Below are 12,506 nucleotides of genomic sequence, written 5' to 3'. Positions count from 1 at the left end.
AAGCCACTTTCTACCACTCTAAATTCCAAGCATCTGCCTCTAACCCTAGGAAGCTCTTTGCCACCTTCTCCTCCCTCCTGAATCCTCCTCCCCCTCCCCCCTCCTCCCTCTCTGCAGATGACTTCGTCATCCATTTTGAAAAGAAGGTCGACGACATCCGATCCTCGTTTGCTAAGTCAAACAACACCGCTGGTTCTGCTCACACTGCCCTACCCTGTGCTCTGACCTCTTTCTCCCTCTCTCTCCAGATGAAATCTCGCTTGTGACGGCCGGCCGCCCAACAACCTGCCCGCTTGACCCTATCCCCTCCTCTCTTCTCCAGACCATTTCCGGGGACCTTCTCCCTTACCTCACCTCGCTCATCAACTCATCCCTGACCGCTGGCTACGTCCCTTCCGTCTTCAAGAGAGCGAGAGTTGCACCCCTTCTGAAAAAACCTACACTCGATCCCTCCGATGTCAACAACTACAGACCAGTATCCCTTCTTTCTTTCTCTCCAAAACTCTTGAACGTGCCGTCCTGGCCAGCTCTCCCACTATCTCTCTCAGAATGACCTTTCTTGATCCAAATCAGTCAGGTTTCAAGACTAGTCATTCAACTGAGACTGCTCTTCTCTGTATCACGGAGGCGCTCCGCACTGCTAAAGCTAACTCTCTCCTCTGCTCTCATCCTTCTAGACCTATCGGCTGCCTTCGATACTGTGAACCATCAGATCCTCCTCTCCACCCTCTCCGAGTTGGGCATCTCCGGCGCGGCCCACGCTTGATTGCGTCCTACCTGACAGGTCGCTCCTACCAGGTGGCGTGGCGAGAATCTGTCTCCTCGCCACGCGCTCCTCACCACTGGTGTCCCCCAGGGCTCTGTTCTAGGCCCTCTCCTATTCTCGCTATACACCAAGTCACTTGGCTCTGTCATAACCTCACATGGTCTCTCCTATCATTGCTATGCAGACGACACACAATTAATCTTCTCCTTTCCCCCTTCTGATGACCAGGTGGCGACCGCATCTCTGCATGTCTGGCAGACATATCAGTGTGGATGACGGATCACCACCTCAAGCTGAACCTCGGCAAGACGGAGCTGCTCTTCCTCCCGGGGAAGGACTGCCCGCTCCATGACCTCGCCATCACGGCTGACAACTCCGTTGTGTCGTCCTCCCAGAGCGCTAAGAACCTTGGCGTGATCCTGGACAACACCCTGTCGTTCTCAACCAACATCATGGCGGTGGCCCGTTCCTGTAGGTTCATGCTCTACAACATCCGCAGAGTACGCACCCTGCCTCACACAGGAAGCGGCGCAGGTCCTAATCCAGGCACTTGTCATCTCCCGTCTGGATTACTGCAACTCGCTGTTGGCTGGGCTCCCTGCCTGTGCCATTAAACCCCTACAACTCATCCAGAACGCCGCAGCCCGTCTGGTGTTCAACCTTCCCAAGTTCTCTCACGTCACCCCGCTCCTCCGCTCTCTCCACTGGCTTCCAGTTGAAGCTCGCATCCGCTACAAGACCATGGTGCTTGCCTACGGAGCTGTGAGGGGAACGGCACCGCAGTACCTCCAGGCTCTGATCAGGCCCTACACCCAAGCAAGGGCACTGCGTTCATCCACCTCTGGCCTGCTCGCCTCCCTACCATTGAGGAAGTACAGTTCCCGCTCAGCCCAGTCAAAACTGTTCGCTGCTCTGGCCCCCCAATGGTGGAACAAACTCCCTCACGACGCCAGGACAGCGGAGTCAATCACCACCTTCCGGAGACACCTGAAACCCCACCTCTTCAAGGAATACCTAGGATAAGATAAGTAATCCTTCTCACCCCCCCTTAATGATTTAGATGCACTATTGTAAAGTGGCTGTTCCACTGGATGTCAGAAGGTGAATTCACCAATTTGTAAGTCGCTTCTGGATAAGAGCGCTCTGCTAAATGACTTAAATGTAATGTAAATGTAAATAAAAATATTAAATCAACAATTTACTTGGGAAATATCCAGTTTTTGGCCCTTTTCTTCATTAGCTGATGTTTTCAAGTTGAGTTGGTGTGATTTACTGTTGTCTGGTAAGACATTGAATACATGTTGTTTAGTATATTTAGTACATTTAGTATGTTTAGGTTTTTCTGTGAGAAGCAAGTTAATTTAAACTTATATGTGATTTGGTTTATGTAGATGTTGTTAACACACAAATAAATATCTAATTTTTATATTCATAATGAGTTTGCAGCAAATTTGCAGCAAACGATAGAATGTTCACAAGTTTTACATCGTTGTTCACAAGTCATAGCAAAACAAAAAAGCTCATAAATATATGAGCTTGCCGCAAATTGGCTGAGGATTTACCTGTTTACAGAAGTATGTTTGTTTCAGTAAGGAGAGAGAGAGAGAGAGAGAGAGAGAGAGAGAGAGAGAGAGAGAGAGAGAGTTGAAAAAGAGAGAGAGAGAGAGAGAGAGAGAGAGAGAGAGAGAGAGAGAGTTGAAAGAGAGAGAGAGAGGAGAGAGAGAGAGTTGAAAAAGAGAGAGAGAGAGAGAGAGAGAGGAGTAAAAAGAGAGAGAGAGAATAGATAGAGATAGAGAGAGAGAGAGTTGAAAGATATAGATATATATAGAGAGAGCAGAGAGTTGAAAGAGATAGATAGAGAGAGAGAGAGCTAAAAGATATATAGATAGAGATAGAGATAGAGAGAGAGAGAGAGAGGGAGAGAGAGAGAGAGAGAGAGATAGAGTAAAAAGATAGAGAGAGATATAGAGATGAGAGAGAGAGAGAGAGTTGAAAGAGATATAGAGAGATAGAGAGAGAGAGAGATAGGAGAGAGATAGAGAGAGAGAGAGTAAAAAAAGAAAGAGATATATATATATATAGAGAGAGAGAGAGAGAGAGAGAGAGAGCTGAAAGAGAGGGAGAGAGAGAGAGAGAGAGTAAAAAGAGAGAGAGAGAGAGAGAGAGAATTAAAGAGAGAGAGAGAGAGAGAGAGAGAGTAAAAAAGAGAGAGAGAGAGAGAGAGAGAGAGAGAGTAAAAAGAGAGAGAGAGAGAGAGAGAGAGTAAAAAGAGAGAGAGAGAGAGAGAGAGAGAGTGAGAGAGAGAGAGAGAGTGAGTTGAAAGAGAGAAAGAGAGAGAGAGAGAGTTGAAAGAGAGAGAGAGAGAGAGAGAGTAAAAAGAGAGAGAGAGAGAGAGAGAGAGAGAGAGTAAAAGAGACAGAGAGAGAGAGAGAGAGTAAAAAGAGAGAGAGAGAGAGTAAAGAAGAGAGAGAGAGAGAGAGTTGAAAAGAGAAGAGAGAGAGAGAGAGAGAGAGAGAGTAAAAAGAGAGAGAGAGAGAGAGAGAGAGAGAGAGAGAGTAAAAAGAGAGAGAGAGAGAGAGAGTTGAAAGAGAGAGAGAGAGAGAGAGAGAGAGAGAGAGAGAGAGAGAAAGAGAGAGAGAGAGAGAGAGTAAAAAGAGAGAGAGAGAGAGAGAGAGAGAGAGAGAGTAAAAAGAGAGAGAGAGAGAGAGTTTATATACCTTACTTGCTTTGGCAATGTTAACACATGTTTCCCATGCCAATAAAGCCCCTTGAATTGAATTGAATTGAATTGAGTTGAAAGAGAGAGAGAGAGAGAGAGAGAGAGTTGAAAGAGAGAGAGAGAGAGAGAGAGAGAGAAAGAGAGAGAGAGAGTTGAAAGAGAGAGAGAGAGAGAGAGAGAGAGTTGAAAGAGAGAGAAGAGAGAGAGAGAGAGAGAGAGAGAGAGAGAGAGAGAGAGAGAGAGAGAGAGAGAGAGAGAGAATGTCAAAACCAAGTAACCCACCAATCACAATAACTCCCATCTACTACAGATGACGTATAGCAACGCAAGGCTAATGGTTGATTATGTTGAGTGCATTTAACCATCACATTTAATGGTCACTTCATCCCATTAATTAAAAAAGGACTGAACAGCATTTTGGACAACAATACATCTCAGAATGTGCTTCATTTTACAAGTATTTGTGTCATATGTCTTTGCTATTGTGTGACCTCAGGGAGCTTCTAGATATGCCAGGCATCTATCACAGGGACAATCAGTCTAATGTATCATCAGAAAATGCTTATCTGCAAAAATACTACAAGATTAATCCTATTGGGAAGATGACAGGCGGCTGAAGCAAATACTTTTCTTTGATAAATTCTAGAGAGGCTTCACTCAATAGTAAAGAGGATGACTCACTTTATCATGATGGACTTCTTTGCCTGAGCAATTGCATTTCATGTCCCTGTACCTTTTAGATTTTTTTAGGAAGGAGGATATTGTGTCAAATCTGTATCATATGATTTAGGGTTCAATGCGTATGGCGGAGGTTTAGAGCTACACTGCGATTGAAATTTTAAAGGTAGTTTCTGATTGAGCAGACATATTGTATGGGGAAATTTCAATCGCACTATAGCGCTTTAAACGTCCAAGATACGGATTGAATCGAGCCCCTAGTATGTAATCTTGTATATTATATTTTTCTTTAAACCGCTTTATGCATTTCTCTGGGCTATAGTAGTTAAAGGACAAATTCAATATTTTTTCAAATCGTTTTTGTAATATTTGTTTTTTTATATCCCTAAAGGGGTCCTACAATTCTAAATCAAACAGCTGCATGATCCATAGCATGAACATTTGAACATCATGCCGTGTTCTGTTATAATCTCCACCCGGCACAGCCAGAAGAGGACTGACCACCCCACATAGCCTGGTTCCTCTCTAGGTTTCTTCCTAGGTTTTGGCCTTTCTAGGGAGTTTTTCCTAGCCACTGTGCTTCTACACCTGCATTGCTGTTTAGGGTTTTAGGCTGGGTTTCTGCACAGCACTTTGAGATATCAGCTGATGTACGAAGGGCTATATAAATACATTTGATTTGATTTGACCTTGTGTCGGTTTAGAACCCCCACCACCTCACAATGGCTTAGGCTTATTTAGAAAATCATCAGTCAAACGTGAACGTTTTCTTTTTAGAATCTTCCTTTAGTCCTGCTGAGGTCAGTGTCACACAATATCTGTCTGGCTCTCAAGGGGAACTGATCAGTGGGAAAATGTATTGAGAGAAAAGTGAAGGAATTGTCTAAGTGGGATTCTTGGGATGTCCTACTCTGACTTCACCCCACTGAAGTAAAAATACATTAAAAGGGTTAGGTAAGGGTTAAGGGGGTTAGGTAAGGTTTAAGGGGTTAGGTAGTGTTTAGGTAGGGGTTAAGGGGCTAGGTAAGGGTTAAGGGGTTAGGGTAAGGGTTAAGGGGTTTAAGGTAAGGGTTAAGAGGTAGGGTAAGGTTTAAGGGGTTAGGGTAAGGGTTAAGGGGCTAGGGTAAGGTTTAAGGGGTTAGGGTAAGTGTAGGGGCTAGGGTAAGGTTTAAGGGGTTAGGGTAGTGTTTAGGTAGGGGTTAAGGGGCTAACCCCTTAACCCTTACCCTAACCCCTTAACCCTTATCCTGACCCCTTAACCCTTACCTTAACCCCTTAACCCTTACCCTAACCCCTTAACCCTTACCCTAGCCCCTAGCCCCTAGCCCTACCCTTACCTTAGGGTAAGGGTTAAGGGGTCAGGGTAAGGGTTAAGGGGTCAGGTAAGGGTTAAGGGGTCAGGGTAAGTGTAGGGGCTAGGGGCTAGGGTAAGGGTAGGGGTAGGGGTAGGGGCTAGGGGCTAGTGTAAGGGTAAGGGTTAGGGGTAAGGTTTAGGTAAGAGTTATAGTTAAGGTAAGTGTATGGGTTAGGGTTAGGAATTAGGATAGGGACGTCCCAGGGATCCTCGTAGCTTAAAAAAGGAGAGAAGAGCTGGGGGTGTGGTGTGCAATGAGGGACAGAGTTTTGGGCACTTAGGGAAGGGTAAGCCTGGGATGTGTCTACCTACTGTATATAGAATTAGAAAGACTCGTAGCAAGCAGACAAGTATCACCAGAAGGATATCAAATGTGAAAACTGGGCAGTATCTATGTATATATATTTTTTTAAACATACAGTATATTGGTTATATTAGTTCATATTAAAGTGAGGAAATTGAGTGGGATGATGCCTGATTCCATTAGCGCTGCAATCCTTCTCGTAGTGAGTGTTTGATCAATGTTTTGATTTAGTTTTGCCTGTAATCATCAGGCTGAAGACAGAGAGCTGCTAACCCCCACCCCCCCCACCCCTCCCCCGTGTGCCCTTGACAAATATTAGGGTACGAACCCAAATGGCACTCTATTTCTACAGTATAGTGCACAACGTTTAAACAGGGCCCTGGTCTAAAGTAGTACAATATGCAGGGAATAGGGTGGTTAGGCCCTGGTCTAAAGTAGTGCACTATGTAGGGAATAGGGTGGTTATGGGTTCTGGGTCTAAAGTAGCGCACTATGTAGGGAATAGGTGGTTATGGGTTCTGGTCTAAAGTAGTGCACTATGCAGGGAATAGGGTGGTTATGGGTCCTGGTCTAAAGTAGTGCACTAGGTAGGGAATAGGGTGGTTATGGGTCCTGGTCTGAAGTAGTGCACTATGCAGGGATTGATGGTTATGGGTCCTGGGTCGAAAGTAGTGCACAATGCAGGGAATAGGGTGGTTATGGGTCCTGGTCTAAAGTAGTGCACTAGGTAGGGAATAGGGTGGTTATGGGTCCTGGTCTGAAGTAGTGCACTATGCAGGGGATAGGATGGTTATGGGTCCTGGTCGAAAGTAGTGCACAATGCAGGGAATAGGGTGGTTATGGGTTCTGGTCTAAAGTAGTGCACTATGCAGGGAATAGGGTGGTTATGGGTCCTGGTCTAAAGTAGTGCACTAGGTAGGGAATAGGGTGGTTATGGGTCCTGGTCTGAAGTAGTGCACTATGCAGGGGATAGGATGGTTATGGGTCCTGGTCGAAAGTAGTGCACAATGCAGGGAATAGGGTGGTTATGGGTCCTGGTCTAAAGTAGTGCACAATGCAGGGAATAGGGTGGTTATGGGTTCTGGTCTAAAGTAGTGCACTAGGTAGGGAATAGGGTGGTTATGGGTTCTGGTCTAAAGTAGTGCACTATGCAGGGAATAGGGTGGTTATGGGTCCTGGTCTAAAGTAGTGCACTAGGTAGGGAATAGGGTGGTTATGGGTCCTGGTCTGAAGTAGTGCACTATGCAGGGAATAGGGTGGTTATGGGTTCTGGTCTAAAGTAGTGCACTATGCAGGGGATAGGATGGTTATGGGTCCTGGTCGAAAGTAGTGCACAATGCAGGGAATAGGGTTGTTATGGGTCCTGATCTAAAGTAGTGCACTAGGTAGGGAATAGGGTGGTTATGGGTCCTGGTCTGAAGTAGTGCACTATGCAGGGAATAGGGAGCCATTTGGGAGGCGATCGTTCCTGAAAGATTCCTCTACCATGTCATCATTATGAGTCAGACCTACAGTGGTTTCTTCTAGCGGCCTTTACAGAAAAATTCTATATCAACATAATCTTTTTGAAAAGTTAGCGTAGAAATCCACTGCTATCAACACTTTGTGGAAAATAGGCAGTTTGATATATGGCAGTTTTATAACGTTAAAACATGGTTAACACGTTATTTCATATTATTTTTTTGGTACATTTCTGCAGTGGTATTTTTTTGAGATATGATATTTTTGGTACATTTCGCTAGTATTTCTTTGAGATATTATGATATTTTTGGTACATTTCGCTAGTATTTCTTTGAGATATTATGATATTTTTGGTACATTTCGCTTGTATTTCTTTGAGATATTATGATATTTTTGGTACATTTCGCTAGTATTTCTTTGAGATATTATGATATGTTGGGTACATTTCTGCAGTGGTATTTCTTTGCGCTTTGTTTCTCTGCTCTGTAAACCACAGTGCTGGGTTGTTGGGATGCTCTGAATGTATCCCAAAAGGCACTCTATTCTCTACGTAGTGCAATACTTTTGAACAGAAGCCTATGGTCCTAGTCTAAAGTAGTGCACTATATAGGAATAGGTGGTTATGTGCCCTGGTCTAAAGTAGTGCACTATATAGGGATTAGGTGCCATTTTGGATGCCGTCTCTGAATGTCTGCCAGAGAAACATTCTACAAGATGAGAAGAACTTAATTGGAAACTGTTAACAAAAGTAGAAAACCCTGGGCGGAAGTCAAAAACTATAAAACAACCAAAAAAGCTATTGAAAAGAGAGAAGTCAAAGTCGCAGCCAAGGTTTTATTGATTCATTTGCTGTGTCCCAAAATGGTCAAATAGTCTTCCCTTCATTACATCATTTCCTTCGCATCGTCTTCTTTTGATAACGCCGAATTGAAAAGACGTGGGATAGGTGAAAGCAATTGAAGATTTTAAACATTTCAGATTTTCTTTTTACCCATCAATAGGCCTTCTCATGAAGCAGAATATATTGGGACACAGTCACCAAAGCAATCAACCACTCTAAACACACAGCAACTCATAATATAATAATATGACACAAACACCGCTTATTTGTGATTAATACAGTATCAATTCCCCTCCTCTCCAGTATGATGGACAGGAGAGAAGTGGACAGACAGAAAATGAATGTGTGGGGGAAATATTAGCCTTCTAATTACCTCTCCAGTCCCTCTCCAGTCCTCTCCAGTCCTCTCCAGACCTCTCCAGTCCCTCCAGTCCACTCCAGACCTCTCCAGTCCTCTCCAGTCCTCTCCAGTCCTCTCCAGTCCTCTCCAGACCTCTCCAGTCCTCTCCAGTCCTCTCCAGTCCACTCCAGACCCTCCAGTCCTCTCCAGTCCTCTCCAGTCCTCTCCAGTCCACTCCAGACCTCTCCAGTCCTCTCCAGACCTCTCCAGTCCTCTCCAGTCCTCTCCAGTCCTCTCCAGTCCACTCCAGACCTCTCCAGTCCCTCCAGTCCTCTCCAGTCCTCTCCAGTCCACTCCAGACCTCTCCAGTCCTCTCCAGTCCACTCCAGACCCTCCAGTCCTCTCCAGTCCTCTCCAGTCCTCTCCAGTCCACTCCAGACCTCTCCAGTCCTCTCCAGTCCACTCCAGACCTCTCCAGTCCTCTCCAGTCCTCTCCAGTCCCTCTCCAGGATAATAATGGGAGTCCTGATGGCTTGTAACCAGATTGATGGGGATCTCTGTCATTATACACCCTTCTGACACCACAGCAGATATGAAGAAAATAGATTTGGATTGATTTTCCATTTATGATGCCCCTGTTTGCTGTGGTCGATAAGATTTTCAATAAAAACAGTTTTTGTCCATCACAGCTTGATATTGTTAAATGAATGATGGCCATGAGAAATTCAGGTACAAAACATCAATGAGTAAAGACCCATGCTGATACTGGCTTAAATGTGTCGAGGGTAAATGTTTCAGTTGCTTGACACGGGTTTTAATTTCAACATGTGATGCTCAAGGACCTCAGATCATTGTTGTTGTACATCCTGGAGTCTATGGCTGATCATAGGGTTAAATGGAGTTTATTTACCTATATTCTTCTCTATATTATTGTTGATGACCTCCCTCTTTATATTACTGGTGATGACCTCCTCTCTCTATTTTTACTGGTGATGACCTCCTCTATTTTACTGGTGATGACCTCCCTCTCTCTTTATATTACTGGTGATGACCTCCCTCTCTATTTTACTGGTGATGACCTCTCTCTATTTTACTGGTGATGACCTCCCTCTTTATATTACTGGTGATGACCTCCTCTCTATATTATTGGTGATGACCTCCTCTTTATATTACTGGTGATGACCTCTCTCTATATTACTGGTGATGACCTCCTCTCTCTATATTACTGGTGATGACCTCTCTCTATATTACTGGTGATGACTCCTCTCTCTATATTACTGGTGATGACCCTCTCTCTATATTACTGGTGATGACCTCCTCTCTCTATATTACTGGTGATGACCTCCTCTCTTTATATTACTGGTGATGACCTCCTCTCTCTATATTACTGGTGATGACCTCCTCTCTTTATATTACTGGTGATGACCTCCTCTCTATATTACTGGTGATGACCTCCTCTCTTTATATTACTGGTGATGACCTCCTCTCTTCATATTACTGGTAATAACCTCCTCACTATTTTACTGGTGATGACCTCCTCTCGTTATATTACTGGTGATGCCCTCCTCTCGTTATATTACTGGTGATGACCTCTCTATATTACTGGTGATGACCTCTCTATATTACTGGTGATGACCTCTCTCTATATTACTGGTGATGACCTCTATTTTACTGGTGATGACCTCCTCTATTTTACTGGTGATGACCTACTCCTATTTTACTGGTGATGACCTCCTCTTTATATTACTGGTGATGACCTCCTCTCGTTATATTACTGGTGATGACCTCTCTCTATATTACTGGTGATGACCTCTCTCTATATTACTGGTGATGACCTCCTCTCTCTATATTACTGGTGATGACCTCCTCTCTATATTACTGGTGACACCTCCTCTCTCTATATTACTGGTGATGACTCTCTATATTACTGGTGATGACCTCTCTCTTTATATTACTGTAGATGACCTCGTTTTGACATCCTGTGTCAATATTACCAATGATTACCTTTCTCTGGTGATGAACTCCTCTCTTTATAAAAATGGTGATGACTTCTATCTAAATGTTACTGTGATGATCTTTTCTCTCTTTTTTTTCTTTTTAATCCCATTTAACTAGCCAAGTCAGTTAAGGAACAAAAATCTTATTTTCAATGACGGCCTAGGAACAGTGGGTTAACTGCCTGTTCAGGGGCAGAACGACAGATTTGTACCTTGTCAACTCGGGTTTGAACTTGCAACCTTCCTGCCAGGTCTCACTGCTCTAACCACTAGGCTACCTAGTGATGCCCTCCTCTCTTTATATTACTGGTGATGACCTCCTCTCTAAATTACTGGTGATGACCTCTTTTATATACCTGGTGATGAACTCTCTTTATATTATTGGTGATGACCTCCTCTCTATGTTACTGTTGATGACCTCCCTCTCTATTACTTGTGATGACCTCCTCTCTTTATATTACTAGTGATGACCTCCTCTCTCTATATTACTGGTGATGCCCTCCTCTCTATATATTACTGGTGATGACCTCCTCTCTCTATATTACTGGTGATGCCCTCCTCTCTCTATAATACTGGTGATGACCTCCTCTCTCTATATTACTGGTGATGACCTCCTCTTTTATATACCTGGTGATGAACTCTCTTTATATTATTGGTGATGACCTCCTCTCTCTATGTTACTGTTGATGACCTCCCCTCTCTCTATTACTTGTGATGACCTCCTCTCTTTATATTACTAGTGATGACCTCCTCTCTCTATATTCTTGGTGATGCCCTCCTCTCTCTATAATACTGGTGATGACCTCCTCTCTCTATATTACTGGTGATGACCTCCTCTTTTATATACCTGGTGATGAACTCTCTTTATATTATTGGTGATGACCTCCTCTCTCTATGTTACTGTTGATGACCTCCCCTCTCTCTATTACTAGTGATGACCTCCTCTCTCTATATTATTGGTGATGACCTCCTCTCTCTATATTATTGGTGATGACCTCCTCTCTCTATGTTACTGTTGATGACCTCCCCTCTCTCTATTACTAGTGATGACCTCCTCTCTCTATATTCTTGGTGATGACCTCCTCTCTCTATGTTACTGTTGATGACCTCCTCTTTTATATACCTGGTGATGAACTCTCTTTATATTATTGGTGATGACCTCCTCTCTCTGTTACTGTTGATGACCTCCCCTCTCTCTATTACTTGTGATGACCTCCTCTCTTTATATTACTAGTGATGACCTCCTCTCTCTATATTCTTGGTGATGACCTCCTCTCTCTATGTTACTGTTGATGACCTCCTCTTTTATATACCTGGTGATGAACTCTCTTTATATTATTGGTGATGACCTCCTCTCTCTGTTACTGTTGATGACCTCCCCTCTCTCTATTACTTGTGATGACCTCCTCTCTTTATATTACTAGTGATGACCTCCTCTCTCTATATTCTTGGTGATGACCTCCTCTCCTCTTTAAATTACCTCCTATTTCCTTTGTTGGAAAATATATTATATTCATTTACATACTTTTATATTTTTATATTCTACATATACTTAAGTATCAAAAGTAAATGTAATTGCTAAAACAGACTTCAGTACCAAAAGTAAAAGTATAAATTATTTCAAATTCCTTATATTAAGCAAACCAGACGGCACTATTTTCTTGTTTTTATTTTATTTACTTAGCCAGGGACATGCTTCAACACTCAGACATAATTTACAAAGCATGTGAGTCCGCCAGATCAGAGGTAGTAGGATGACCAGGGATGTTCTCTGTTTAGTGAGTCCACCAGATCAGAGGTAGTAGGATGACCAGGGATGTTCTCTGTTTAGTAAGTCCACCAGATCAGAGGTAGAGGATGACCAGGGATGTTATCTGTTTAGTGAGTTTTTGCATGCCTCACTAACGGCACCTTTTGCTTATTCCCTGCCTGTACAAGATTTCCGTTTGAACAATTGCCTGATCTGTACAAGATTGACTTATTGCCCGATCTCCCAGACTATTTTATTAGCCTTTTCCCTGCCTGTACTGTTGCCCTTTTTGAACC

Source organism: Oncorhynchus masou, chromosome 19 (genome assembly GCF_036934945.1).
Source record: "Oncorhynchus masou masou isolate Uvic2021 chromosome 19, UVic_Omas_1.1, whole genome shotgun sequence".
In the NCBI taxonomy this organism is placed as follows: Eukaryota; Metazoa; Chordata; class Actinopteri; order Salmoniformes; family Salmonidae; genus Oncorhynchus; species Oncorhynchus masou.
Note: the sequence above shows the minus strand (reverse complement) of the source record.